The sequence below is a fragment of the Olea europaea genome, chromosome 17, assembly GCF_002742605.1.
Source record: "Olea europaea var. sylvestris chromosome 17, O_europaea_v1, whole genome shotgun sequence".
NCBI classification, from domain to species: domain Eukaryota; kingdom Viridiplantae; phylum Streptophyta; class Magnoliopsida; order Lamiales; family Oleaceae; genus Olea; species Olea europaea.
The window spans coordinates 10423304-10429495 of record NC_036253.1 but is presented as its reverse complement, the minus strand read 5'-3'; the positions used below and the strand labels follow the sequence as shown (position 1 = coordinate 10429495).

The 6192-nt window shown below is 29.3% G+C and overlaps 1 pseudogene; it reads left to right on the top strand.

Moving 5' to 3' along the window:
- Nucleotides 1-16: 16 nt before the first annotated feature.
- LOC111365807 lies at nucleotides 17-858 on the top strand (annotated as a pseudogene).
- The last annotated feature ends 5334 nt before the right edge of the window (nucleotides 859-6192 follow it).

Genomic DNA, 6192 nt, shown 5'->3' with positions numbered 1-6192 from the left:
AAGTTTTCTCTGAAAGATGCCAACAAGCAAGAAAAAGTACATTCTCAACACAGTCACAATGAACTTAAAGGTTGAACTCCAACTTTAAGGGTCCTTCACTGCCACTGTCCTGGAGCATCGTGAAGGAGGTAAATCGCAGGTTATGCCTATAAGGGTACAGGGTGGAAGGCTGCTTGTATGTTTGCACTTATCTAAGAGCCAAATCCATATTTCATGATTCGAACCCTTGACGCGGCAGTCTCAAACAAAACTTGATTTCTCAAACCTCCCCTTTTACCACTTGGAGATGTGCCCTGGGGGCAGAAGGCCAAAACTCTCCATTTTTCACCCAAAACCAAGATGTAAATTACCCTCTTACCGCCATCACCAGTACTCTTCTTCAAGCTCATGGAACACCACCACCACTGCCACCGCTACCACCACGTTTTTCGACATGCCACCAGCCTCCTACTCCTCCGACACCGAGTCAGATATCAAGAGCTCGAGGGCTGTTCAGGGCTTTGGAAATATTGGCGGCCAGAGTGTGGTAGTGGAGAAGAACTCAGACGACCCTTATCTTGATTTTCGGCAATCAATGCTGCAAATGACACTGCAAAAGAGATTTACTCAAAGAATGATCTTAGAGAACTTCTTAACTGTTTCTTGCAGCTGAATTCACCCCATTATCATGGAATCATTGTTAGAGCTTTTACAGAGATCTGGAATGGGGTTTATTCAGTAAGGTCTCCCTCCCCCAGGTTGCATGGAATGTGGATGTCTCGTGACTTTTAGGGGATATGCACGTGCAATGCATGTCTAATTTATTATGATTGAAGTCTTGTCATTTTTTGTCTGGATATTATTAGTATGAAAAACAGAACCCAGAAATTACAGAGGAAATACTTGCTAATAGCCTAAATAGAATAGCAAATTGTAAGATTAAGCCAAAAAATATAATCATTTGAAGAATAGCATTTGAACAATAATCTTTCCAAATATACCCTTCATAGAGAATTTGCAACCAAAGCCATTACAATGTATAAAAACCTCCAATTAGATCCCCAAAGAAATATAGATCATGAATCTTTAATAAATTTAAACCCAAAAATTATATAAAATTTTATTGATCTAAGAAATGCAACAGATAATGAATTAAATTATTTAACAGAAGATCTGAAAAGTTTCTTTACAGAATATTTAGATCCAAAATTAAAATATAAAAATATTTATATAGATAATAGAGCAATCAAAATAGAAAATAATACACATAAAGAAATTCTTAAACTGGAAAGAAGAATTAACAAATTAAAAATAATTGTTAAAGAAAAGGTTTTAACAAAAGATAGTGAATTTTATAAATTCTATTGTGATCTTATAAATACTTATGAAGATTTTAATTGGATTCAAAATCTTAATCTCTCCGCTGCTCACTCCGACGAAATGTATCAGAGCCATGTTACGAACCTAAAATTATGATGAATATAGTAGATGAAGAAAATATAATTGAAGAATTTTTGAAAAAAGTTGAAAAACATAAAAAATCAAGTTATCCCTACTTACCTAAAAACACTACAAATGAAAGTTTTGAGGATATATATAAAAGACTAGAAAATTCAGAACATAATCTACAAGTGGGAAATGCACTTTTAGATAAAATCCTTAAAGGAAAATATAGGATTATAATTAATCCACCCCAAGATTTTAGGATAACACAAAAAGAAAATAATAAATGGAAAAAAATGAAGAAAATCAATATATGATTACAGATGTAGAAGAACTAGAACAAAATTCTTAGAATCCAGTTAGAAGAATTAACTGAAAAAATGAAAAATACAAAGATGAATACTAATCCATCAACAAGTCGAAATATAAAAATAGAATTCAGTAGTGATGAAGAATACAATTATCCTTATACACAACAATACCTCTTAAAGAAGGTGTTAACCAATATAGAAAAACACAGAAAAGATACACTGAAAATATAAGAAAACAATCCATAAAAGAAACAAATCCAATGAAATCTTATAATGAACCAATCCACACAACAGAAATATAGTTAGATCTAGACTGTGTAGATAAAAATAAAGCTATTGAAACATGGATGAAAAGTACAGACTTAACAATACAATTCAATAAATGGGAAACATATACAGCTTTTGGATTTATAGAACATACATTCAGAGGAATTGTTTCTGAATGGTGGAGAAAGTTACCAGAAACTATAAAAGGAAGAATAAAGTACGGAGAAGGTAGAATTGAAGTATTAGATAATAGGAATAGTTTAAATGATCAAAATATACAAGAAATATTGAAAAGGTTTGAAAAAGCCTTAAGAACAGAGTTCTTGGGAGATAGATATGCTTCTAATGAATAAGAAAGAAAGCAAGATGAATATAATGAAGGAATGATAGCAATAAAAAATTTAAAGATTTGTGATATGTGTGAATTAGAAAGACATACATGTGAATTTTAAGAATTATACTATATATTAAACCAACGAGATTATCAAGAAAATAAACCTATACTAAGGTCTTATTTTACAAAATTACCATTCCCATAGGAAATTAAATTATTAAAAGAATATGAGAAATTACTACCTTTAGGAGAAGAGGAAGGAGTAAAAATAGATAGTCTTGAAAGTAGGATTGAATTTACAAAAAAAATGATAGGCATGTGGTGCAGAGAAGCTCTTGAGAATAAAAAAGCATACAAAATAAGAAAGAATTCTTTGTGTTGTTACAAAGATATAGGTCAAATGAACAATTTGGATGCCATAAGAAGAAATACAAATCATATAAGAAATATAAAAGAAAATTCAAAAACTAAAAAAAATTTAACAAAAGAAATTTTAAACCACTCAAGAAATATTTCAACAAAAGAAATTGGAATAAAAAATCCAAACCAAGAAATATTAAAAAATGTAGATGTTTCATCTGTAATGAAGAAGGACATATTGCCCCCACAATGTCCTAAAAAGAAAGATAGACAGAACATAAAAACTCTTAGAATTTATGAAAAATTTCAAGAAGATAGTGATATAGAATCAATTGAATACTTTGAAGATTTAAGTAGTGAATGCAGTAATATTTATGAATTAGATACATCATCATCAGAGGAAGATTCTGAGGAGATAGTATATATGAATCAAAAGATACAACAAGCAGATCTAGAAATAGAAGTTGAAACAATTGAAGAAATTGAAGACTCGATAGAAGGTATAAATCAAGAAATTACCTTTGATATTAAAAAATACAAAGGAATAACCAAGAAAATATTAGACATACAAGAAAAAGATGTATTCCAATAAGGATTCGTAGGAATACTACCAAGAGTAAATAAAACAATTGTAAGTATGAATTATAAAGAAATGTCTATCAATATAGAAGATACCATAGGAAAAGCAAGAATTCCTATAATTACAAAAGAATGAGTAAAACAAAAGTTATCCAAAATTTCGGAAAACATAAGAAACAAATTGAAATGTGTTGAAATAGGAGGAGTCCAGATAATGGTAAAATGATTCTTTAGAGAATGTATGAACATACCAATAGAAATATATTGTATGGATAACAGAATCTTACAAGATCTTATAGATGCTCTATTAGGAACAGTTGTGGGAAACTTAGTCTATCAAAAGATAATATTTACAGTAAAACCAAATTATGCAATATCATTAATTGATGAAAATATTGACCAAAGTTTCAATCTATATTATAGAATTGGAAACTTAAAAATGTTACGAAAAAGTAAGGCTATTAATATAAGCATAAAATTAATTTTTGCTTTTAGTACTAGCCATCATAACAATCTAAGAAAAATAACTGATAATATTATCATACATAAAGATTTTGAAGAATTGGCACAACATATACCTCCTAGGAAATGCCAAGAACATGAAGTCACTCTACTAGAACAAATAATGCTTGATTTCCACAAACAAGTTAGAAAAATTAATTCTGAAGAAAAACTAATAAGAAGAAATTGTGTCAACTTAGAAGGAGATAATCTTATTGCAAGATTCCCCTCTAGACAAGACTCTAAGATAAGCAAACTCAAGAAATTAAGTATTGCTGAACCATCAAGTTCGCAATATTATATCAAAACAAGATGTGTAAATCAAGAAGGATATAAGAAGAATCTTCTTGTCCTCATTGACACTGGAGCAGATAAAAGTCATGTAAATGCTAAATTTGTTAGTCATTTAATAGAATTTGAAATGCCAGAACCCTATATATTCAAGGATTATTTGGAAAATAATCTTGAAATAAGGAAATATGTAAAGTTCCCTCTTCTACTAATGGGAGAGAATCAGAAAGAATATACTAAAGAAATAATTCTATATAAAGATGAATTATATGGAGTTGAACGTTCACCTATATTACTAGGAATGAACTTTCTTGAGAAACATAGTCCTTATAAAATCTACCAAGAATATTTAAAAATAACAGTTGATGATAATCCAATCATCATATCAAGAATAGATGAAAATATGAAATCATTGTTATCATGGAAAGAGTAATTAGTACTAATCCCATGAGTCCATATATTGAAATTATACTCAATGTAAAAAGTTATTGCAGAATTAAATTTCATGCATACTTAGATACAAGAAGTACAATAAGCTTATGCTTAGCAAATGTACTACCATCTGAATACTGAAAATATAATTCAAAGAAGATAGTCACTTACAGCAAATATGCTACGCAAGTACCTTTTCTAATTTCCTTTAGAGAAGTATTTGTTGATATAATATATATGTCAAACACAATTGGATGTGATATTTTATTAGGAAAAAATTTTCTATTAAAATATGCACCATTTACACAATATATTGATAAATATATGTTCACAACACCTTGTGCACAAAAATATTTACACCAAAAATAAACAAGGCTGTTACAATAGCATATAGAGACATAAACCATCAGAGTTCCTCAACCCAGCGTGGTGGATGTTGGAGTACAGAAAAATTTAAACCAGTTACAGTCCTAAAAATGACAACAGTAAATAGGCTAGAAAATTTGAAAAAAGAAATTTCTGAAACATATTCTAAAAATCCCTTAGAAAAATGGAATACAGATAAAGTAAAGGCAAAAATAGAATTAACCAATCCAAACACTATTGTTAGAGTCAAACCCATGAAATATAGTGTTGATGACCAAAAGGAATTTAAAGACTAGATAAAAGAATTGCCAGAAGCCAAATTAATTAGGCATAGTAAAAGTCCACATAGCAGCTCTGCCTTTATGGTTAGAAAACATAGAGAGATAAAAAGAGGAAAAGTCAAGATCGTGATAAATTATAAAAAGCTAAATGAAGTTACCAAATTTGATAGATATTACTTGCCAAATAAAGACACCCTTATTAAGCAAGTACAAAATAAAAAGATATTCTCAAAATTTGATTGTAAGTCAGATTTTTGGCAAATCATTCTTACAGAAGAAAGTAAACCATTAACTACATTTAGTACGCCCAATCCTTTAGGACAATACGAATGAAATGTAAAGCCATTTGGGTTAAAAATGCACCACAGATATTCCAAAGAAGAATGGATGAGATAATTAAACCAATTACTCATTTTGGTATTGCATATGTAGATGATTTATTTATTCATTCAAATAATATTAATGAACATATTGAACATCTTAAGAAATTTTGTTATATTATGAAAAAATATGGTATACACTTACTCAAAAGAAAGCTAAAATAGCTAAACAGAAATAGAATTTTTAGGATTATTTATAAAAGAAGGAGAATTGCAATTGTAATCTCATATTGGAGAAAAATTTCAAGAATTTCCTGAAAAAATCAAAGATAAAAAATAATTACAAAGCTTCCTTGGTATATTGAATTATGCTGAAGGATTCATTGAAAATTGTGCCAAACTAAAAAAATTATTTTCTTCCAAAGTTAAGAAAAAATATAATGTGGTTTTGGGAAAAACAAGATTGTGAAAATATAAGAAAGGTAAAAGAAGAGTTGAAGGCATTGCCTAAACTAATAATTTCACAGGAAGAAGATTTCTTTATCCTTGAAAATGATACTTCAGATAACTTCTGGGGAGCAGTATTAAAGGTTAAAAAGAATCATAAAGAATATAAATGTGAAAAGAATTGTTCTTATCCTGAGATACTTGCAGGTTATACATCAGGAACATTCAAAGAAGTTGAAACTAGATATGAGACGAACAGGAAAGAACTCATTGCTGTAAAA